The 25,153-nt window shown below is 40.1% G+C and overlaps 1 protein-coding gene and 1 long non-coding RNA gene across 3 annotated transcripts in view; one reads left to right on the forward strand and one right to left on the reverse strand.

Annotated features, from left to right (window-relative positions):
• LIAS (lipoic acid synthetase) overlaps positions 1–25,153 on the reverse strand; it is a 164,511-nt gene that overhangs the window by 576 nt on the left and 138,782 nt on the right. The window contains exon 12 of one of the 2 annotated variants that reach the window (XR_014143055.1): positions 10,246–10,261. The exons of the other annotated variant lie outside the window; for it this stretch is intronic. The gene's annotated coding sequence lies outside the window, so the exon portion shown is untranslated. Of the gene's footprint in view, positions 1–10,245; positions 10,262–25,153 lie in introns of those variants that run through there. 2 annotated transcript variants of the gene reach the window in all.
• Positions 1,266–14,018, forward strand: LOC115940587 (uncharacterized). Its single transcript, XR_004075324.2, has 3 exons — positions 1,266–1,767; positions 7,443–7,512; positions 13,725–14,018. It is a non-coding gene; the product is annotated as an uncharacterized LOC115940587 (long non-coding RNA).

Here is a 25,153-nt window from a genome sequence, read left to right on the forward strand (position 1 = left end):
GGTCCATTGCCGCGCGGCTTGAATTCCCTAATGTCAACTCATTTCATGGACCCAGGTTGCCACTTCAAGAGATCAAGGGGCTCAGTCGTTAAGCGTCTGCCTTCGGCTCAGGTCATGATCCCAGGGTCCTGGGATGGAGCCCCGCATCGGGTTCCCCGCTCAGTGGGAAGCCTGCTTCTCCCTCTCCCACTCCCCCTGCTTGTCTCGCTGTGTCTCTCTCTGTCAAATAAATTTTAAAAATCTTAAAAAAAAAAAAAAAGAGAGAGATCAAACTTGTTGATCCCTTGCATCAGGTTTCTTTGGTGAGCAGCAACATGTGTTTCACTCTTGTTTGCTTTGGAATTTACATAAAGATTTCCAAAGAGCAGTACCCCTTTTATCATCCACTGATTTTTGGCCCACTTGCTAGGCCAGATTGCAAATCCCTTGCTAACAGTCCAAGAGCCAGTAGACACTCAGAGAATAGGACTCCTATTTGTATCTAATTCTATCACTGCCAGGAATACTGCCTCTAAGTTAGCCCCCTGGACCAACTTCTTCTTTTCTTTCACAAGAATTTTGCCATCTACTGGACCCTGGGTGGGCCACTGCTTTCCATGACCCTGTGTTTTGGAACTGCTATCAGTGAACCAGGTTGGTTGCCTGATATCCTTGAGCAATCGGTTGAAATGAGGGACCCAATTCTGCAATAGCAGCAGGGAAGGCCTGGCTTAGTAACTCTAAAAGTTCTCATTTCACATCTCCAACTAGTGCTGGTCAAAGAGTCAATTAATATATTATTCTCTTTTCAATTTTACCCAGTAGGGTGAGAAATTTCTATTAAAAACCTTATCTGTACTAATTACATGTTAAAGTAAAAAAGATACCTCAATGACATACATTTTTAAAATCATACATTCTAAATTTTAACTACATTTTAATTTTTACCCTTTTATAGTGGCATTTCATATCCCTTAAATTAATTCTATCACCCTAAGGGGCTGATAAGCAAGCTTAACCCGTCTTGTACATTGTACTCCTGTATTCATTCGACCTAAAAGTTTATTTTTTACCCCCAGGCCATTTCATCCTGTCTTGGTGTTCATCTGATATACTAAGGCAGACCCTGGGGGAAAATCCAAGTGATAATCTTGAGCTGAATATTGTAAGAAACCAGAGCTCACAAAAAAACAATTGGATAAAACACTCTAGACAAGCATTTTGGAATTAGGGGTGAAGGTTGTATAGCCAGTTGACTCTTCATTAATTATACACTTAGATGGCTTATTGACAGGGAGGATTTGCAAAGATTGCTAAGTGTGTAATGATGTAACATTTGACCTTAGGCAATTGTGGGAACTGGTTAAATAGTTTATGTCTGGCTTTTGCTTCTGTCTGGTGCTGGGCCTGAAGCCGCCAGCATGGCAGGCAGTCCAGAGGGAAAAATGGACGTGAAGTAGGGGAGAGCGAAGATAAACTGGAACCCAGGAAGACAAGCTAGAACCTGCTTTGGTCCCTTACCACCTCTAAGCCTTTAACGTCAGCGATGCAGGTAACTTGCAAGAGAAGCTAGTATCCTTCATTATGAAGCTAAATGTGCAGCTGACTCAGGAGTCAGAGTTGGAGAAGCTAAAGGAGGAGATCCAGCAGGAGACAGAGTTGCTTTGGACCCCGCTGCTGCCGCACACCTCCAAAGTGAGCCAACAAATCACTGACAGTGTGTGTGAACTGCAATAGTAGGTGGTGTGCTGCATTGACCCTTCGAGTGTACAAAGAAGATGATAATGGGTGAGTTACATGGCTAGATGGAGAGTGAATTATGTCAAAATAAAACTTTTTTTTTTTTTAAGATGGCTCCTTTTTCACCTCTGCCTTCCAGATCTCACCCTCACCCAAAATGTCTCTTGTGGCCCAGGCTAACCTGTACCTATGTAAGGAAGAAAATTTCCGGGACTCAGTTCTTGTTTAACTAAGTTAATACACTACAAAACCACTGCAAATATTGTCTGTTAACTTATGTAAATTTTGTTTAAAAAGTAAACTTTGAAGCTGGGTGGAGAACCCACGTTCTAGCTCTAATGAAGTCATCACTGGATATAAGTAAAGGTTCTACCAATATCTTTGCAGATTAAAAAATGATATATTGGGACACCTGGGTGGTTCAGTTGGTTGGGCATCTGCCTTCGGCTCAGGTCGTGATCCCAGGGGCCTGGTATCGAGCCCCGCATCAGGCTCCTCACTCATCGGGGAGCCTGCTTCTCCCTCTCACTCTGCCTCTCCTCCTGCTTGTGCACTCTCTCTCACTCTGACAAATAAATAAATAAAATCTTAAAAAAAAATAAAAAAATAAAAAATGATAGGTTTATGTAAGAAACTGTAGTACTAAATAACATTGTAAAGAGTTACGTTTTCTTGTCTCTAAGGAATAATATGAACTATTACTGTACTAAGAAACATTTTTTTTTAAGATTTTATTTATTTATTTGACAGAGGGAGACACAGCGAGAGAGGGAATACAAGCAGGGGGAGTGAGGGCGGGAGAAGCAGGCTTCCAGCCAAGCAGGGAGGCCGATGTGGTGCTCGACACCAGGCTGGGATCATGACCTGAGCTGAAGGCAGACGCTTAATGACTGAGCCACCCAGGTGCCCTGAAACATATATTTTTTTAAAAAGCAAATATAGCTTACTTCCTGGACATCTCTTGGATGTCAAAGCAAACTAAAACCATGACTATTCATATTCAGGTCATAGATGACGGATAACTCTGGTAGACATTAAGTAAGTATGATGATACTACGCTTGGAAATTAAGTAATGCATGAGTTTTGCATAGACATATTTCCCAATTAGAGATTAAAACTATTAAAAAGACGGGGGAAAATAGTCTTTTCGACAAGTAGTACTGGGACAACTGGGTCTCCACATGCAAATGAATGAAGTTGGACCCCTAGCTCATAATATATAAAAATTAATTCAAAATGGGTCATAGTCCTAAGAGCTAAAGCAATAAAACACATAGAAGGAAACATAGGGGTAAATTTTTATGACCTCAGATTAGGCAATAGTTTCTTAGGTATGATACCAAAACACAAGTGACAAAAGAAAAAAATACATAAACTGAATTTTATCAAAACTAAAAACTTTGAAGCCTTTCACTTCAAAGGACAAAGAAGTGTTGCTTCAAAGGACACTATCAAGAAAGTAAAAGGATAATCCACTGAATAAAAAAATACTTACAAGATATAACTGATAAGGGAGTTGAATCCAAAATATACAATGACTCTTAAAAATCAACAATAAAAAAACAATTTGATTAAAAAATGGGTGAAAGATATGAATAGACATTTCTCCAAGGAAAACATACAAATGGCCAATGAGTACATGCAAAGATGCCCCACGTAATTAGTCATTAGGGAAATGCAAATCAAAATCACAGTGACATACCACTTCATACCCAGTAAGATGGCTAAAAAACAAAAGGCAGTAACAAGTTGGTGAGAATGTAGAATATATGTGGAGTGCATGGAACTCTTACACATCGTTATTATGATTGTAAAATGGCATAACCACTTTGGAAGATAGTTTGATAATTATTCAAAATGCTGAACTTAGAGTTACCATATGCCCAAGCAATTCCACTGCTGGGCCAGAATAGGCAAATCCACAGAAACAGAAAGTATAGTAGGGGTTCCCAGCGGTCGGAAGAAGGAGGTGCATGGAAAGTGATTCTTACTGATTATGTGGTTTCTTGTTGCAGTGATGAAAATGTTCTGAGAGTAGACAGTACTTGTGGTTGCACGGATCCATGAATATACTAAAAACTATGAATTGTACACTTTAAAGGGGTGAATTTTATGGTGTATGAATCATATCTCAATAAAGCTATTATTTATTTTTTTAAACATTTTATTTATTTATTTGACACAGAGAGAGAGACTAAGAGAGAGAGCGCACAAGCAGGAGGAGCGGCAGGCAGAGGGAGTGGGAGAAGCAGGCTCCCCGCTGAGCAGGGAGCCCTACTCAGGGCTCGATCCCAGGACCCTGGCATCATGGCCTGAACCAAAGGCAGATGCTTAACGACTGAGCCACCCAGGCACCCCAATAAAGCTATTATTTAAACAAGTATTTAAAAGGAGCTCTTAGAGGAAATAGTAAATACTTGGAGGTTTAAATTTTATGTTTATACCTCTTGAAAGCTGCTTCACTAAAATCTTTAGACTTACTTGACCAAAGAGGGTATATAACAGCAAATAAATACATGAAAAGATGCTTAACACTATTAGATATTAGGGAAATACAAATTAATACCACAATTAGGTAACACTCCACACCTATGCCTAAAACTGAAAAGACTGACCATACCAATTATTGGTAAGGATAAGAAGGAATTAACTCTTACACGTTGCTGATGGGAATGTAAAATGGTACTTTGGCAGTTTGGCAGTTTCTTGAAAGTTAAATATGTGCCTTCCATATGACACAACCATTCCACTCCTAGGTATTTATATAAGAAACATGAAAGCATAAATGTCCCTAGTAGCTTTATTTTTAATAGCCCAAACTGAAAACCCAGAGAAGTTCATGGATAAACAAATTATGGTATACCGTACAATGGAATGTTACACAGTGATAAAAAAGAATGAACTATTGATACATGAAACAACAGGGATAAATCTCAAAATAAGCATGCTGAGTGAAAGAAGTTAGACAAAAAAGGAGTACATGTTGTGTGAATACATTTATATAAAAGTCTATAAAATGCAAAATAATCTAGGAAGTGATTGCTTGGGGAAGAGGGTCTAGAATGAAGAGGAAGGAGGGATTACAAAAGCAACACGTGGGTGTGATAAATTAGCTTTCTTGGTTGTGGTTGTGGTGCTAGCTTCATGGATGTATACATATGTTAATACTTATGATTATACATATGTTAATATAAGGTAATGTTTTTTAAAGCATCAAGGAAGCTCTTTATGCAGATAATTATTTTTTCTGGCAAATACATAAAAATTCATGTTTTCAGTGTAATGTACATATCTATGATATTTTATGCATGTATAGATTCTTTTTTTGCATGTGTAGATTCTTGTAACCACCACCACAGACAGGCTACAAAACAATTCAACACCTGAAATAATTCCCTCCTGCTGCCCCTATGGCCCTTTTCGACTCCTAATCTTGGCAACCACTGATCTGTATGCATTATATTTGTTCCTATAGTTTTACTTTATTTATTTTTTTAAAATATTTTATTTATTTATTTGGCAGAGAGAGACACAGCGAGAGAGGGAACACACGCAGGGGGCATGGGAGAGGGAGAAGCAGGCTTCCCGCCGAGCAGGGAGCCCGACATGGGGCTTGAACCCAGGATCCTGCGATCATGACCTGAGCCGAAGGCACACACTTAACCGACTGAGCCACGCAGGCGCCCCTAGTTTTACATTTTTTAAAGATTTTATTTATTTGAGAGACAGAGAGAGAGCGTGTGAGCATGAGTGGGTGAGGGGCAGAGGGAGAGGGAGAGGCAGACTCCCCGCTGATCGCCGGCCAACACAGAGCTGACCCCAGGACCCTGAGATCATGTCCTGAGCTGAAGTCAGACACTCAACCAACTGAGCCACCCAGGCGCCTCCCTATATTTTTACTTTTATCAGAATATCACAGATGAAATACTACGTACCTATCCTTTGATATGGGGTTCTTTCACTCAGCATAATGCATTTGAGATTTATCCATGTTGTGTACATCAACAATCCATGCCCGTTTATTACTGAGTAGTAGTCTTTTTTGTGTGGGAACGGGGATGGGGGAGGGGCAGAGGGAGAGGTAAAGAAAGAGTCCTAAGCAGCTCCACACCCAGCATGGATCCTGACCTAGGGCTTGACCCAGGATCCTAAGCCGAAATCCAGTCGTACGCTCAACCAACCGAGCTACCCAGTTACCCCTATACTTAAGATTTTTAATACGGATTCCCAGTTGTTCCAGCACCAGCGCTCCATACAATGATTTCCTTTTAGAAGGCACTCAGTTTATTTGAACTTAACCATGACCGCAGCAGCAGAAAGACTTGACCTTCTATAAGTGCTTTATAGGTGTTTGTTATTGTTGCTGATAATGATGACTACTTGTATACCGTGAACCTTCTTATGGTCCGAAAAACATTTTGCCTAGAAGTCGGGCACATAATAATTAACTAAAATGACAGTTACTCCAAATGAGTACTTTCTCTTTTTGTTCTTGAGGTTTGTTTTTTTTGGGGGGTGGGTGTCTTCCATAAATAATTTATTGGAGAGATAAAATATGTAACCACTTTTGCCAACTACAGTCATGTAATAATGGCAATTAAATTTTACATTAAACATTATTTGAGGGGCACCTGGGTGGCTCAGTCATTAAGCATCTGCCTTCAGCTCAGGTCATGATCCCAGGGTCCTGGGATCGAGCCCCACATCAGGCTCCTTGCTCTGCGGGAAGCCTGCTTCTCCCTCTCCCACTCCCCCTGTTTGTGTTCCCTCTCTCGTTGTCTCTCTGTCAAAAAATAAATAAAAATTTTTTAAAAAAATAGACATTTAAAAAAATAAACATTATTTGATATTACAGGTCTATTATTTGATATTACCTCAAAATGGAAGATTTAGTTAGGAAAAGGAATATATCTTCTCTTACAATGGGCCAGTTTCCCAAATTGTTATCATCAAAATATCGGTTGCAGATAAACTGTGCTGTAATGTCTCTCATTTACTTTCCATCCCCTTCTTTAAATGAGCTTGCCAATGCCTCCTTCTCTAAGAGTTTGCTCACACATAGTATTGCTCTTCAGTCCCTAGCCAGTTGGACCAGGAGTGCACTAAGCTGGGCGAATTGGTTTTTCTCTCAGAATTCGGAGTTGGAGTTTTTTTGCCTGCTTGAGCTGGAGATAATACATGGCTGGTATGGGCATGCATTGCACGTGCTTTTGTGCTTGTGTGGTGATGGGGCAGTTCTAGGGCCTTGCTATACCATGTAGTACAACTTGAGTCTTGGGAAACTTGCCATTCCAAACAGTAGGTATGCAGACTGCCCCCCTACTCAGCTGACACCCCCTCTCTCAGCTTTACCCACTTTCTCATGTCTTTTTAAAAAATATTTAAAATTTTATTTATGGGGGTGCCTGGGTGGCTCAGTTGGATAAGCGACTGCCTTCGGCTCAGGTCATGATCCTGGAGTCCCAGGATCGAGTCCCACATTGGGCTCCCTGCTCAGCGGGGAGTCTGCTTCTGTTTCTGACCCTCTCTCCTCTCGTGTTCTCTCTCTCATCCTCAGATAAATAAATAAAATCTTTAAAAAAATTTTATTTATGTATTTAAGTAAGCTCTCTGCCCTATGTGGGGCTTGAACTCATGACCCTAAGATCAAGTGTCTACTGACTAAGCCTACTGACTGAGCCAGCCGGGCACCCCTCTCATGTCTCTTTTTTCTATTCCCTAGCAGCATCAGGAGAATGGCTCAGCAATTTTTAGACCAGAGGCAATCATGGATTCTCAACTTACTGAGGCAGGTAATGGTTCAGAGGGTTCAAGGACCTCTACTTTATGAATGATTCTTTTGGTAACTCCCTTCCTGGTCTTAGGGAAGGGGGACATTCTCTACTCTCCTTCCCAATGTAAGGAAAGAGAATGTCCTCTCTTTAGAACACTGTATTCCCTCTAAAATGCAACTTTCCTTGTTCCTGTCTTCCCTTACAGGAGGGAGGGGATAATAGTGGGGGTTTGTGTTTTCTTAACTGGTACCTCTCACTAGACCCAATGAGGAAGGGATAGACTCCAAAAGCTGATGCTTCTTCAAACACAGAATGGGTTAGGGGGGGTAGGTCTTTTTTTTTTTTATAAAGTAATCTCTACACCCAATGTGGGGTTTGAACTCATGACCTTGCGATCAAGAGTCCCACTATCCACTGACTGAACCAGCCAGGTTCCCAGGGGAGGGTAGTCTTTAGTATCGTGTATTCTTAGCTGTGGGCTCAAAAACAGGACCCCTTTTCCCTTAAAATGAAACAATCCCTGATACAATGATTTGAGCTGGACTCCTTTCAAACTGTTTCGTATAATTAGAAGTGTAAGTGCGGTAGAGACTTGCTAATATGTGTATAAGACTAATATTACAAATCATTCAGAATTGGTTGGTTTTTTAATAGTCTAGTTCATTATTGTTTACAGAGCATTTTAATAAATATTGTACCATTTAATTAAATGTGTGGGTTGTTGCCAACCTATCTATGGGATTGAATCTATGAACATTCCAGAGCATTCCTGATTTCCCAGTTTAGTTTCTAATTGTCTTTCCTCCTCAAGGTCTGCAGCCTCCTTCCCAGAGCCAAAGGATTTCTAGTCATAGTTGATCCTAGATTAAAGCCTAGTTCAGGAAAGAACATCCTTTCATCTATTTTAATCTCCCATTAATTTAGCATTTAGATTCTTTTTAACAATTTAAAGTTGATTTCCAGTAGCAAGGGAAAGTTAAATAGGTGGCATTTTGGAATGTGGCTGAAGCTAGAAGTCTGTGGATTTAGTCAGATAAAGAGGTAATATAATAGCCAGGAAATGAGTACTTAAAATCCTCCTGTAATGCTTTGGGGGTCCCTTCAAGATTTACAATTCTACATATCACATTAGGAGAAAGAATATTCTGATAGCAGAAGATGATATCTTTTATTTTTAAAAATTTTTAAAGATTTTATTTATTTGAGAGAGAGAGAGAGTGCATGCACAAGTTCGGGAGAGGGAGAAACAGGACCCAGGGATCATGACCTGGGCTGAAGGTAGCTGCTTAACTGACTGAACAACCCAGGCACTCCGAAGATGATATCTTTTTTTTTTTTTTTAACACTAGTCACTTTTATTTATTTATTTATTTTAAAGATTTTATTTATTTATTTGAGAGAGAGAATGAGATAGAGCATGAGAGGGGGGAGGGTCAGAGGGAGAAGCAGACTCCCCGCTGAGCAGGGAGCCCAATGTGGGACTCGATCCTGGGACTCCAGGATCATGACCTGAGCCGAAGGCAGTTGCTTAACCAACTGAGCCACCCAGGCACCCAACACTAGTCACTTTTAGTTAAAAGGACTTTACAAGGTAGACGGCAGCCCCATTTCTCTTTCTTTCTTTTCGTTTTTTGCATATGGGAGCACACACTCACACGAACACACAGAAACAGAATTAAAGGCAGAGCTATGCTGTTCCTACCATGCAATCCTGTGTGATTTATGGGAGTATATCATAATGAGAGATTGTTGCTCAGTCTGCAAGGTAAGGGAATTTATGTCGGATTGGCTTCATATTTGGTACTTAGGACAAATGGCTTCATATTTGGTACTTAGGACAAATGTAGTATCTTCATCTCCATTTTGCAGATGAGGAAATTGAGGCCCTTGGAGTTCAAACAACTTGTCCATAGTCACAGTGTAGTGAGTGGCTTCCAGAAAGTGGTCGCTTTTCGGTTCAGAGAGTTGTTGCTATTCTTTTCTTCATTCTCCTGTTGAGTTCGTAGGTGTTTAGAATGGTTTGATCCCTAACCAGCTGAATTCCTGGGACCAGACGAAATCTAGGTCTCCTACTCCTCCACCATCTTGCTACTTTTCAAAGAAGATGATATCTTTTAAACTTTAAAGAGACTGAAATACTTTGGTGAGGAGTTAGAGATGGGGGAATAAAAACAGACATAGCTTAATAACTGTTAGAACTCAATAAACCCTAGTTTTATTTGTGTGTGTGTGTTTAACGTGTTCCAGAGAATGAAATAATAGCTTCTATTTTTTTTAAGATTTTATTTTTAAGTGATCTCTACAACCAACGTGTGACTTGAACCCACAACTCTGAGATCAAGAAGTTGCATGCTTTACCCACTGAGCCAGCCATGCGCCCATAAGTAATCTCTTCTAAAAGGAAGAAATGTGGAAAGGCAAACTGCAACCATACTGAAGCTATCACACTGCTTCTCACACTTATTAAACATTATCCCCGGTGTCAGCGGACAAATAATTTACCTTTTATTTTCCTAACCCAAAGAAATGTCTTTCTTATTCAAATTTCTACTCATGAAACTTGGAAGTAAATATGATAAAGAGTAGAGATTTTTTTTTAAAGATTTTATTTATATCTTTGAGAGAGAGGGAGAGAGAGAGAGAGAGAGAGCATGAGCAGGGGGGAGGGGCAGAGGGAGAGGGAGAAGCAGACTCCCCACCAAGCGGGGAGCCTATGCGGGACTTAATCCCAGGACCCCGGGATCATGACCTGAGCCAAAGGCAGCTGCTTAACCGACTGAGCCACCCAGACACCCAAGAGTAGAGATCTTTATTAAAAAGATAAAACATAAAAACATAGACCTCTCTGAACTTCAAGTTATCTCAGGCATTTTAACAGTTGGTAAACTGTTTTTAATAGATGCAAACCTTTCAGGTCTGAGATAAAACATCAATCTCAACTACTGTTTGGAATGAATGGATTAGTCTTAAGAACAAAGCCCAATATCCTTAGAATATTAATATTAAAAAACACAGTAATTCTTAATATGCTCAGTTCAGACTATAGTTCAGCTGCTGAAATATTTTTAAAATTTTGAACATGAAGAGTGCCTGAGTGGCTCAGTTGGTTGAGCATCTGACTGTTGATTTCAGCTCAGGTTATAATCTCAGGGACCCGGGATTGAGCCTGTGTTGGGCTCTGCACTCAGCATGGAGTCTGCTTGAGATTGTCTCTCTCCCTCTCCCTCTGCCCCTCCCCTCACTTGTGCACACACACTCTCTCTCTAAAAAAATAAATAAAATCTTTAAAAAAATTTTTCAGGGGTGCCTGGGTGGCTCAGTCGTTAGGTGTCTGCTTTCGGCTCAGGTCATAATCCCTGGGTCCCGGGATCGAGCCCCGCTTCTCCCTCTCTCACTCCCCTGCTTGTGTTCTCTCTCTTTCTATCAAATAAATAAATAAAATCTTTAAAAAAATTTTTTTTCAAACATGGTAAAATCAGGAATTATCTCACTTCCTAACACTTTTAATATTCCTTTTTTTAGTGTTTATTCATCTGTGTAATATTCTTTACCCAGATATAATTATAGTGTGCATGTTGTGTCATTTTTCCCCTTAACAGTAGGTCCATAAGCATTTTTCCATATGTTGTATGGTAGTCATAATTCATTCACTGATGACTTGTATTCAACATTGTACTGGAAGTCCTAGCTAGAGCCATTAGGCAAGAAAAATAAATAAAGACATCCACATTGGAAAGGAAGTAAAATTATCTCTGTTTGCAGATGATATACTAATAAACAAATTCAGAACAAAGAACAAACAAAAGAACTAATAAACAAATTCAGCAAAGTTGCAGGATACAAAATCAACACTCAGAAATCAGTTGCATTTCTATATACAATGAATAATCCAAAAGAAAAATTAAGAAAATAATTCAATTTATAATAGCATCAAAAAGAATAAAATATTTAGGAATAAACTTAAACAAGGAAGTGAAAAACTACTACACTGAAAACTAGAAAACATTGCTGAAACAAATTAAAGATACAAATAAATGAAGACATCCATCCTGTGTTCATGGATTGGAAGACTTTATATTATTTTGACATCTATACTACCCAAAGTGATCTACAGATCAACACACCCCCTATCAAAATCCCAATGACATTTTTTGCAGAAATAGAAAAATCATTCCTAAAATTCATATGGACTCTCAAAGGACCCTGAATAGTCAAAACAATCTTAAAATAAGAAGAAAAAAGTTGGAGGTCTCACATTTCTGGATTTCAAAACTTACTATAGAGCCACAGTAATCATAATCAAAACAGTGTGGTACTGACATAAAAATGGACACACACACACACACACACACACAAATATGATAGAATAGAGAACCCAGAAGTAAACACTCACATATATGGTCAGATGATTTTTGACAAGAGTATCAAGTAGGGAAAGAACAGTCTTTTCAACAAACGGTGCTCAGAAAAATGAATAACCAAATGCAAAGGAATGAAGTTAGACCCTTACCTTACACTATATATATAAAAAAAATAGCTGAAAATTGATCAAAGATTTAAACTTAATAGCTAAAACTATAAAACTCTTAGAAGAAAACAGATGGGGGCTCCCGGGTGGCTCAGTTGGTTAAGTGTCTGCCTTTGGCTTCAGTCATGGTCTTAGGGTCTTGGGATTGAGCCCCTCATCAGGCTCCCTGCTCAGCAGGGAGTCTGCTTCTCCCTCTGCCTCTGTGTGTGCATGCTCTCTCTCTCAAATAAATAAAATCTTAAAAAAAAAAAAAGAAGAAAACAGAGGAAAAGCTTCATTGGACTTGGTAATGATTTCTTGGATATGACACCAAAACCATAGGCAATAAAAGAAAAAAATAGATAAACTGGACTTTATCAAAATTTAAAACTTTTGTGCAAAGGACACTGTCAACAGAGTAAAAAGGCAACACATGCAATGAAAGAAAATGTTTGCAAATTATATACCCAATAAGGGATTAATATCCAGAACATATAGAGAACTTCTACAACTCAACAACAAAAAAATGAGCCACCCAATTAAAAAATGGGCAAAGTACTTGAACAGTTCTCTAAAGAAGATACATACAAATTGCCAGTAAGCACATGTAAAGATTTTCATCACTAATTATCAGGACAATGCAAATCAAAGCTATAATGATATACCACCTCACACCCATTAGGATGAATAATATGAAAAAAAAAAGAAAGTAACAAGTATTGGTGAGGATGTGGGGAAACTGGAACCCTCGTGCACTGCTGGTAGGAATGTAAAATAGTGCAGCTACTGTGGAAAACAGTATGATGGGTCCTCAAAAAATTAAATGTAGAATAACCATATGATCCAGCAATTTCACTTCTGGGTATATGTTTAAAAGAATGAAAAGCACTGACTTGAATAGATATTTGTACTCCCATATTCATAGAAGTTTTACAATAGGCCAAAAGGTGGAAGCAACCCAAGTTTTTATCAATAGATGAACAAATAAACAAAACGTGGTGTATACATGCAATGGAAAATTATTCAGCCTTGAAAAGGAAGGATATTCTGCTACAAGCTACATGGATGACTTTAAATTATGCTCAGTGAGGGGTGCCTGGGTGGTGCAATCAGTTTAAGCATCTGACTCTTGGTTTTGGCTCAGGTCATGATCTCAGAGTTGTGAGATTGAGCCCCACGTCCTGTGGAGTCTGCTTAAGACTCTCTCTTCTTCTCTCCCTCCCCCTCCCTCTCTCTCTCAAAAAACTAAATCTTTTAAAATAATAAATTGTGCTAAGTGAAATAAGTCAGTCACAAGAGGACAAATATTGTATGATTCATTTATTTTTTTAAGTCTTATTTATTTAAGTAATCTCTACACCTGACATGGGGATCGAACTCACGACCCCAAGATCAAAAGTCACATGTTCTTCTGACTGAGCCAGCCAAGCACCCTTCTGTGATTTATTTATATGAAGTTCCAAGAGTAGTCAAATTTACAGAGACAGAAAGTAGAATAGTGGTTGCCAGGGACTGGGGAGAAGGGGGAATGGGAAATTAGTGTTTAACAGGCACAGAGTTTTACTTGGAAAGACGAAAAAGTTTCTGAAATAGATGTTGGTGATTTTTACACAACACGAATATATTTAATGCCATAGAACTGTATTCTCAAAAATGGTTAGAATGGTAAATTTCATGTTATATATATATAACCACTCCTATGGATTAAATTATGTCTCCTCAGATTCATATATTGAAGCCCCAACACCCAATGTGACTATATTTGGAGATAGGGCCTATAAGGAAGTAATTAAAGTTAAATGAGTTCATAAGGGTAAGCCCTAATTCAACAGCATTGGCATCCTTATAAAAAGAGACATTAGGAAGGCCTGTGCACAGAAGAAAGGCCATGTGAGGACACAGCCAGATGGTGGCCATTTGTAAGCCAGGAAGAGAGATCTCACCAGAAACCAACCCTGTGGGCACCTTGATCTTGGATTTCGTACCACCAGAAGTTTGAGAAAATAAATTTCTGTTGTTTGAGCCATCCAGTCTGTGGTATTCTGTTATGTAGCCTGTATACAGACAGACAGCCTAATACAACCACAAAAAAAGGTAAAAAAAAAAAAAATGTTGTTTTCATTGCAAAACTTATGTATTGGATATGTAAAAATTCAAACCATACAAAAGGGTAAAAAGTCATAAAGAAGTCTCTCACCACTTACTTCTCTCCACCTGCACCCCCTTCCCCCAGTAACCAATGTCAGTAGTTTTAGGAATATATTCCAGAATGCTTTTATGAACATATAAAGCATATATTACTTACGAACACTTTCTTCTTCTAGATCAAGAATCAAAGTAGGGTTGGTTCAGAAAGGGGAGAAACTTTCAAGTTTGTTAGTCCCTAACACATAATTTAACATATTCATCCATTCCATTACCATTACATGTTTAGATGATTTCTAGATATTTTCTCCATCATATAAAATGTGATTAACTTTCTTAAAATCTATTTTAAATTACTTCTATACTCAAGTTTCTTAGATCCTAACATACAATGCAACAAAGTTATCTATTCCATTACCATTATTCACAGAGGTTATTTCCATATTTTTATTCCATCATATAAATGCAATTAATATCTTTATAATGTTATTAACTTTTAAATTATTTAAGTTCCTAATAGTGAAATTGAGCTAATGGATGTGATTTTTATAGAACTTCATATATATTGCCAAATTGATTTCCAAAAAGCTGACTGCCAACTTAAAAATTCTACCAGTAGAGCTAACAGTACCAATATTAAATACTCCTATTTAAAAATATCTCCAGGAGTGCCTGGCTGGCTTGGTCAGTGGAGCATGAGACTCTTGATCTCAGGGTTGTGAGTTTGAGCCCCATGTTGGGTGTAGAGATTACTTAAAAATAAAAAGTCTTTAAAATCTCCATAAAGTAATAGTTTTAAAAGGAAATTTTAGTTTAATTTGCATTTATTTCTGTATTTATTTATTTAAAGTAGGGTCCACACCCAGCATGGAGCCCAATACGGGGCTTGAACTCATGACCCTGAGATCAAGACCCGAACTGAGATTAAGAGTTGGATGCTTAACTGACTGAGCCACCCAGGCACCCCTTAATTTGCATTTTGATGAGATTGAAGACTTTTATTTTTTTAAGATTTTATTTATTTATTTGACAGAGAAAGAGAGAGAGCACAAGCAGGGGGAGCGGCAGGCAGAGGGAGAAGAAGGCTCCCCACCTCACAAAGAACCTGATGCGTGGCTTGATCCCAGGACCCCGGGGTTATGACCTGAGCCAAAGGCAGATGCTTAACCAACTGAGCCACGCATGTGCCCAATATTGAAGATTTTCAAATATTAGTTATTTGTTTCTCCTTTTTGTGTGTAAACCTTCAGTTCATACTCTATACCTACACAAGTATTAGAGGCATTAATATCTTCCTTATTGATGTGTATGAGTCCTTCATATATTATGGTGTTACTTCTTTATCAATATTTATTCCCAGTATTTTCTAAATGGTGTGTCTTTAATTTTGTGTGTCCATTCAACAAATATTTATTCAGGGGCGTCTGGGTGGCTCAACTGGTTGAGCATCCATCCGACTCTTGGTTTCTGCTCAGGTCATGATCTCATGGGTCATGGGATTGAGCCCTGCTTTGGGCACTGAACTCAGCGGGGAGTCTGCTTGAAGATTTCCTCCCTCTGCCCCTCCTGACTCGTGCAGTTGTACCCACTCTCTCTCTCTAAAACGGATAAATCTTTTAAAAAGTATCTATTGGGCAACCCTCTTGGGTCCCCTCCCTCTTTGGGAGCTTCGCACTCTCAATAAACTTTGATTTACTATCACTCAATAAACCTTGCTTTTGCTGCCCTCCCCCAAATAAATAAAAAATAATTTAAAAAGTATTTATTCAGTATCTACTATGTTCCACGTACTGTGGTAGGAATTCTGTTATTCTTCAAATTGCTTTAAGTATAGAATCACACACACACTTTTTGTTTTTCTATTGTTTAAAGGTTAGAAAGGTTGAACTTTACGATTGGGCATAAACCATGTAAAATCCCATATCACTCTCTGTGGGTAAAGCTGGCCCTTTCTCTCTCTCATGAGATTGCAAATAGATGCTGGGCAGGAATGCAGTCAACCAATGCTTGGCTGGGGTTACAAGATCAGCCCAAAGTAGTTCACTCACATGGCTGGCAAGGTGGTGCGGCCGTTAGTGGAGGCTCTTGTTCCTCTCCACATGGTCCCCTTATAGAGCTGCTCGAGTGGAGTGGTGTGTACATTAGCTTACCCAATGCAAGCAATCCAAAAGAATGAGGTGGAAAGCTGCAACCAGTGCTTTTATGACCTAGTCTCAGAAGTCACACACCTTCAGCTGTATTCTATGGATGGGACTAGACTTGATTCAAAAGGCTGGAGGGGACTACATTTCCAGAGGTGAGAATCATTGGAGGTTACCTTGGCAGCTGCCTGCCAAGGATCCTAACATCTTAATTTTCCTGTAATATACTTTATAAAACAAGTATTGATAATTTTGCCACAACCCGTACAATTCTAGTTTTGTGACATACTGTTGTTTTAAAGTGTTCTCAAACACATCTGTGCACGTGAGTGCACCCAAGCATGTAAGACTTTCTGTTCCACAAATTAAAAACCCTCTGCTATAGTGTCAGCACATGAACTTCATTAGGGCATTAGATTCCACCTCAAGTTCTCTAAATTTGAGTAGAGTTCAAGATGGCAGATGAACAGCCAAGAAGTTTGACTTCTATTTACTTATAATCTGTTAATTAACAAGGAAACACTGAGTTTTACCAGAAACCTTTAATTTTCTAGAAATCTTTATCTTTGTGCAATATTCCATGTATATTAAAAAGATCTTGTAGATTATATTACTAATTTGCTGAAGGTGACTCAGGGGAGAGGATTTACTAAGTGGCTGGGCAGAAATTCAGAGAGGTGAAAAGGTCATCCATCCAAGTCGGAGTAAGGAAGACTGTTTTTAACAGCTAACTTTCACCTCTTCTGCAGGACAGGCAGAGGATATGCCTTTGTGAAATCTTTGTTTGGAACTTACACTTTTATTTTGCCACTGGCCCTGTTCTAATTAAAGTTTGTTAATTCATGGACCTAAAACAGAGTAGCCCTGGGGCACCTGGGTGGCTCAGTCGTGAAGCGTCTGCCTTGGGCTCAGGTCATGATCTCAGGGTCCTGGAATCGATTCCCGCATCAGCAGGGAGCCTGCTTCTCCCTCTCCCTCTATAGTCTCTCTCTCAAGGGGGAAAAAAAAAAAAAAAAAAAGAGTAGCCCTAAGTTTTGCCAAATTGGGAAATTTCCAGGGCCCCAAAGGTTTAGCTGGGAAACTAAGAATGCCAGAATGGGAGCGTAGGAAGCACCAAAGGTCCAAAAGATGTGAGGTTCTTACTTCCCAAATAGTATCCTTATTCCAGCAACAAAGGCTTAGGGATGCCGCCCAACAAAGCTTCCCCCCGCCCATTCTTATCTCCGGACCAGCAAGCCATGGTTGGTGACCTATTCCCTTTACTATTTCTCTTGAGCTTAATTTTAGACAGCTTTCCGGGTGCAAAAACGTTAGGGAGGATAAAGTGGTTCAATAACTGCTACATTTGACATACTTTTGTGCATCGGACTAAATTCTCATCTCCAATTTTCACCCGGGCCTAAGTGAGCAAAAAAAAACCCCAACCCCAAAACAAACAAAACACACAAAAACAAAAACCCCACAACTCTACAAAGGTACTTTCTCAGCAGACACGAACTTGCGCCCACCTCTACTTCTCCCCTCGCTATTCTAAGGACTCGGGTCAGAGGAAGCCACCAAATCAAGCAAAAGGAGACGCACAGCAAAGGACATTGTTCACGAGATACGAAACAGAGGTTACACGGAGCAATTCAACAAACGCCGTGCCTCGCCCTCTTCACTTCACAGCGCTCGGCCCCACCCCTCCCAACCGGAACTGCAACCCCCGCGCTCTGCGCCCCCACGAATAGCGTGATCGCTCGCGCCCGCCCCGCCTCCCCCGACGCACTGGGCAGGCGCAGAGCGCGCGCATGCTCTGCCGGCGGGCGGCTGGGGTCTCGAGCAGCTGCAATCTGTTGCGCGGCCGCCCGCGGGAGCCGGCAGATCCGGGTCTCGTGGCTTTGAGTGACGTGGTCAATCGAATCAAAACAGAGGAGGGGAGGAAGTCAGCGGCCAGGAGCAGCAGCGGCCGCGGCGTCCCGGAAGCTTCAGGCGGTCTTTCTGCCGAGCCTTGGTCCCGGCCCCCATCCTCCCCGCCCCGTCGGTTGTTGTCTGGGCGGGTGAGTGTCTTCCCCTCTACCACCGCCGTTTGCCGGCCCACCCTCCCCTCACCCTGTTTTTCCTGGGGGCTCAGGCTCTGGGGGACTGCGGCGGCTGCAGCAGAGCGGGGCTGGCTTCTCGGGCTCGGTGGTTCTCCGGCTGGGCTGGTGACTCTGCACCGGGAAAAGCCGGCTGCTGCCGAGCCCGCGTCCCCCGGCGAAGAGCGAGGCAGAGAGCCTGCAATTTGGCTTTCTCTGCAGGAAATCAGGGTCGGGGCTTAGCAGGAAAGTGGACGGTAGCCACGGGTGGTTTTATTTTTAGGGCAAGGCAGTCAGCTCGGGTGGAGGCGTATAATGGAGTAAAAAGAAGAGAGTCGTAGCGGGAAGGAAAACCCCACAAACCCTGAAATCCACACTGTATCATTTACCTCCGTTTCTCTAGGTTTGATGAAGTCATTAGGATGCGTCCTTTGTTGTGATTGATGAGACAGGAAAGCTGCCATCCAGAAAGCGGGATCTTTTTTAGTCCTTATTGTGGTGTGAATTGAAAGTATTCTCTTTTTCTGTTTGTTCAGTAAGTGGAACCAGAGCTGACAGTAAAGAGGTAGCACCCTTTATAAAGACATAATGTGCGATAAACTGGTTACCGGAGCACTTGGAAGTCCAATGTTGCTGTTTAAAGCCAAAGTTTTCCAAAGTGGCTGCTTCTGTGTGTGTTCGGATTTTAGCCAAGATGGTATTTGTTAGCTGTAGAAAGTCAATAGGATGTTTTGAGTTTTCCTAGTTTGCAGAATCGAAGATAACGGCCTTAATAAGAGAAGGTATCTTGGTTTTGCATCGAGAGTCGGATGAGCCTCAATCAAGTAATACCTGTGTTTGTTGAAGAGACCTTCCAGTTTTTGTGTGTTATTGTCAGAAATCGTTGGCAGCTCTACATACACAATAACTTGGATGGTGTTTTAGCCTTGAGACCCTTAGGAGGCGGTCTCACGGCCCAGTTCAGTGGAGGTTGCAGAAAGCTTGCGTTCCCTTCCACTTCAGGTGATCGGCCATGCAGATTCCTCTAGGGTAGCTTCAAGCCCTGCTACCCTCCGCGCCCCTGGACAGCACAAAGGAAACCAGAGGACCAAACCTCCTTTTTGCCCTAACTTGGTGTTTAAAAAAATCCCCCCTTTTTTTTGTCCCCAGAGAACTGATTGAGGTGTTTCTTTGGTAAATGGCAAGAAAGAACAACAAAAGTATGTGCTAATTGATTGCCCCTTATGAAATTCAGGAAGAGTACTTAGGCATTTAGACCACTTCCTTGAAGGGTGTTTCCTTGTGTGGTAGATCATGGACCTCTTCTTAACAAATTTCTTTCTCCTGTATGTGCAATTGAGATCTTTTTTTCTTAATACCACAGTTGGAATCCTGCTGATTTAGATAAATGAAATTATGTTTCCTTGAATTTTTTTTTTTTACCTTTTATGTAACCTGAACTGAATATTCTGGCTTATATCAAATAATTTATAATTGGAGAATTATTACAATTAATAAGGAAAAAGGAAGAAAATAAATCATTGATAATCCTGCCATCCAGAAATGATCAAAATGTTGGTAGTGATTTATATCCTTCCAGACTTCTTTTTTGCAGTTATACATTTTACACAAAAATGGTATCATACTGCATATGCTTTTTCTGTTATCTGCTCTTCTACGTGGTAGTACTTTGGAGTAACAAAATTTATATTTTCGTGGAGAGTGACTTTTGGACCTTAAATTAGGGTATATTCACTGTATGTTTGCCAAACCATAATAATTAAAATTGTGGTTTTATTTTTTTTTAAGATTTTATTCATTTATTTGAGAGAGAGAGAACGAGCAGAGGGGAGAGGCAGAGGCAGAAGGAGAAGCAGGCTCCCCACGGAGCAAGGAGCCTGATGCAGGACTGATCCCTGGGATCATGATCAGAGCCGAAGGCAGATGCTTAACCGACTGAGCCACCCAGGAGTCTCTAAAATCATGGTTTTAAAAGATTTCCTCCCAGACTTCTATGATAACATTAAGAAGTTAATATGCATTGTGTGTCACTATAAGGTTTTCTTGTTTAACTCTTGGGAGAGCAGGGACAGAATAGCCTAAGTTGATGATAGAAAGTTTAAAAGGGTTTTGCTAATTTAGTGATTTGATTCAGGTAGAGCTTTAGTTCTATTCGATAGCTACACTGTGCTCCAAATGCTGACCACCTGGCCAGGCCTCTTGTCAGTGAGGTCCCCAAAGATTTTACTTTATGAATCACACTTAAGAGTATTGAATGTATGCCCGTTTAGCCCATTGCCTTCTTGGTGGTGCCAAAAGAGAAGGAAATGTCCCCTTCACCTCAGCTTCAGAGGATAAATACTTATTAGGAAGTATCCTAAATATGCTAATAACCCGTTCACATCCCTTAGTCATAAATGTATGTAAAACCTTTAAATCTCAATTTTTATTCCCTATCTCTTGGGTAATTAGTTCCAGATGATTACTACTTATTTTGTGACTTAGTACTTTTTCTGATTTGCCTTTAATTATAGTGTTTAAATGTGTATTCTAAATTTGGCCACTACTTCCCATTGCTACTGATTCTACCTTTGCCAACTCTTCACTATCTCTTACCTGGCCTACTGTAGTAACGTCCTGGTCTCCTGGCCTTCTCTTTGGCTTTTTATGGTGCATTCCCCTTACCAAATCACAACATGGTAAAAGATCCTTTAAAGTGTAAATCAGATTATGTTATCCTTTTTTTGGAAAGCCTTCCATCATGTTCAGAATAAAATCCAAACTACATGTTTTGGCCCTGCCTCCTTCCCTTAACTCACCATATATCCCTCTGCCTAGATTAGTACCCCGGAGCCTGGCCACGTCAGTTTCTTCCTGTTTTCCAGCTCTGCTGGCACTGTCCCTGGAACTTGTCAGGCTTGTTCCTGCTTTAGGGCATTTACGATTGCCGTACCTTGTGGCTTCAATATTCTCTCAGATCTTGCTGTGGCTGATTCCATCATGTCATTCAGGTCTCAGTTCAGATGTTGTATCTTTGAGGAGATTGCTCCCTAATTATCTCTCCATTCCTTTATTTTCTTCATAACATTTTGTGCTATCTGGAATTTCCTTATTTTTTATATTCTTGTTTCCTACACTAGAAATTAAACTCAGAAAATGGGGACCTTGTCTGTTCTTTTCACTGCATAGTAGGAACTCAATGTTAGTTGAATGAATGAACTTGTTGAACAGGTGCTGAACATACTGTTTTAGATCAGTTCTTTGTATGGAAGAATCCTGGTTTTTAGCCTTTTTTTTTTTTTTTTAAATAGGGCAGTGCCTTGATTCTCTTACTTCAGTAATTCTTGATGTTTGGGCAAGAGAATGGCCACATTCTATTTTATGTTTTATTTTTATGTTTAATTTTTTCTCCCCCCACATTCTACTTTAGACTTGTAGAATTAATCCCTGGGAGGAATGGGTCCTAGGAATCTGCATTTTCAACAAGCCCTTGAGGTGATTTTAATGCATATCAAAGTTTAAGAATGTCTCTTGATATTGTAATGGCTTTTCTCTGGGAGATTACTTCTTGCTTTATAGTAGTAATGATAACTACTGTTTTGGGGAACAGTCTTACGTGTTATGTACTATGCTAAAAATATTACATGTTTTTCATTTAATTGTGGAAAAACTTAGGTATTCCTCCTCTCATTTTACAAGTGAAGGAACTGTGACATGGTAAGTGGCAGAAAGTTGGATTTGAACATATCTGTTAATCACTGTACCCGACTGCCTCTGAACTAGAGTTTAGAACTGTACACAGTACTTGGTTTGAAAGGCCATGTTTTTGTTAAGGGCAAGGTAGTGTATGCTATCCCATTTCCAATCCGGTCCTTAATGAAGTCCATTGTTTGGTTGGTCTTTTTGCCTGAAGTTGCACAGGCAAAGTTGCAGGAGATGACTTCTGTAAACACTCCTAGTTCTTCTTGCTTTGTTGTATTGAGAGCCTAGCAGATTTTATTTATTTGACAGAGAGAGACACAGCGAGAGAGGGAACACAAGCAGGGGGAGTGGGGGAGGGAGAAGCAGACTTCCCGTGGAGCAGGGAGCCTGATGCGGGGCTCAATCCCAGGACCCTGAGATCATGACCCGAGCCGAGCTGAAGGCAGACGCTTAATGACTGAGCCACTCAGGCGCCCCTTTATCTGTCACTTTTTATCTGTTTGTATAGTCATTTGAATTCTTCTACATTTTCTCCATTGATTTGGGTGATTTACTACTTGGGCTATTATTGGATCATCATAAACTGAATAGATTTCTCACTGCAAGACCCTTTTCCAGAAAAAAGTTAAATTTGATTGGTATGTTGGTTTTTTTGAGGTGGGGGAACTTAACCTCTAGAAATACTGGCTGTTTTTAGTCTCTTCCTAGTCTTTAAGCCTGGCTGTTTATCTGTGGAGACTCAGGTCGCACATGACCTTTACCAGAGCTCTGTCCTTGCCCACCTCAGGCTTCTGTAAATAGCCATATGTCTGCTTCCATCACTTCATCTTCTGTATTTAATTGTCTGTGGCTATCTGGCCTGTTTGATTGGGAGGGCAATGAGGTCAAGGAGGACCAATTAGATAATCAGTAGGCTTGTTGATGGAATAAATAAATGAAAAATCACAACATTAATCTATGCTTGTAAAAGATGATACATTGCTAAAAGGAATTATTTGTGATCGTTTTCCATATAACTTAATAGGACATAACAAAACCTCAATACAAGACACTAAATTGTCTAAGTTGGTAATGATAAATAGTGATATATTAGTATATGGAGTGTAAAGATTTTGCAAAAAGTTTAGCACTCCCAACTGTTCTCTGTTATATTTTGGCTTATATTAGGATTTTTTAAAATTGTAAAACTTCTGGGGCACCTGGGTGGCTCAGTTAAGCATCTGCCTTCGGCTCAGGTCAGGATGCTGGAGTCCTGGGATGGAGCCTCCTGTTGGGCTCTCTACTCAGTGGGGAGTCAGCTTCTCCCTCTCCCTGTCCCTCCCTGCTGCTCGCTCTCACTCGCTCTCTCAAATAAATAAATAATGGGGTGCCTGGGTGGCTCGGTTGGTTGAGCGTCTGCCTTCGGCTCGGGTCATGTTCCCGGGGTCCTGGAATCGAGCCCCGTGTCGGGCTCCTTGCTTGGCGGAGAGGCTGCTTCTCCCTCTGCCTGCCGCTCGCCCTGCTTGTGCGCTCTCTCTTTGTGTCAAATAAATAAAATCTTAAAAAAAAAGATTCAAATAAATAAATAAAAATCTTTAAAGAAAAAGATTGTTAAACTTCTTAGACAATTAACTGCTACAGGCTTATAAGTAGAGGTATTCTTTTGGTTTGTATTTATGTGTATATTCATGCTTTTGCCCACATAATAAGTACTGACCATATGAATGATTGTTTCTATAGTTGGGCACATATGAGTAGATCTTGCATTTGTGTAAGAGCAGTTTGGGCACTTTGAAAGCCATTTTGAAAAGGGTCTGAAAATTATTTGAGTCTGAACTTAAAATACAGTTATCTGCTTGAATATCAGTAATGGCATTTACTATTTATGGCTATATTTGCCAGTCCCTTGAGTTCCTTTGCACACTTTATGTTTATCTGTCACATCAGTCCTCTAAATCAGACATTGTTATCCCTAATTTACACTGGAGGAAACAGGCTCTGGCTAGTTAGGTAAGTTGCCCAAGGTAAAGGCACTGGTGCTGTTGGGATTCAAACCCAGTTTTCCCTTGACCTTGGACTTTGTTATAACAGTATTGACTAGTCTTTTGTCTTACAGAATTCTAGAAGTTAGAAAAAGTAAACCTACTTGTTACAGCTGTCAGAATATGCTAATAGAACTACTTTCATGAATTGTTTTGTTCTATTTATTTATTTATTTATTTATTTTTAAAGATTTTATTTATTTATTTGAGACAGAGAGAATGAGAGACAGCATGAGAGGGAGGAGGGTCAGAGGGAGAAGCAGACTCCCCGCCGAGCAGGGAGCCCAATGTGGGACTCGATCCCGGGACTCCAGGATCATGACCTGAGCCGAAGGCAGTCGCTTAACCAACTGAGCCACCCAGGTGCCCCTGTTTTGTTCTATTTAAACCTGAACTGGATATGGATTTCTAATAGCCCCTCTTAACACATGATATGCTTGTTACTGAGAAGCTGCAAGAGATATACTATATGAATCCCAAAACAACAAAATCTATAATCTTCTTATTCAGAAGTTATCTCTGTACGTGTATGTTCTTCCAGTGTTTTATTTATTTATTTAAAATGCATCTTTGGTGTAAATGAGATGTAATACCCACATAAGCTTATATCTTTGTTTTGTTTTGTTTTAGTTTTTTTGTTGTTGTTTAACTTAATGAGCTTTTTACCATGGCCTTAGAAACTTTCTAAACTTGATTTTTACTGGCTACATTTTATTTTTATTTTTGAAAGTTTTCTTTAATTTTTTTAGTAACCTCTACACCCAACGTGGGGCTCGAACTCACGGTCCCAAGATCAAGAGTCACATGCTCTTTGGACTGAGCCAGCCAGGCATCCCTTAACTGGCTACATTTTAGAAGATATTTTGAAGAAACTGGTTATTGGAGGTTTTCATTTAATGTTGAATGTGAATGTAGTTTCCACTTTTCACCATTATAAATGATATTGTAATGAACATTGGCTTTAAAAGTTAACCTAAGCTCTGAATAATTAGAGCAACTGGTCTAATTATTTTTTAAAAAGTTATGTTTGGGGCGCCTGGGTGGCTCAGTTGGTTAAGCGACTGCCTTCGGCTCAGGTCATGATCCTGGAGTCCCAGGATCGAGTCC

Source organism: Leptonychotes weddellii, chromosome 2, assembly GCF_054177405.1.
Source record: "Leptonychotes weddellii isolate Sample4059 chromosome 2, ASM5417740v2, whole genome shotgun sequence".
NCBI classification, from domain to species: domain Eukaryota; kingdom Metazoa; phylum Chordata; class Mammalia; order Carnivora; family Phocidae; genus Leptonychotes; species Leptonychotes weddellii.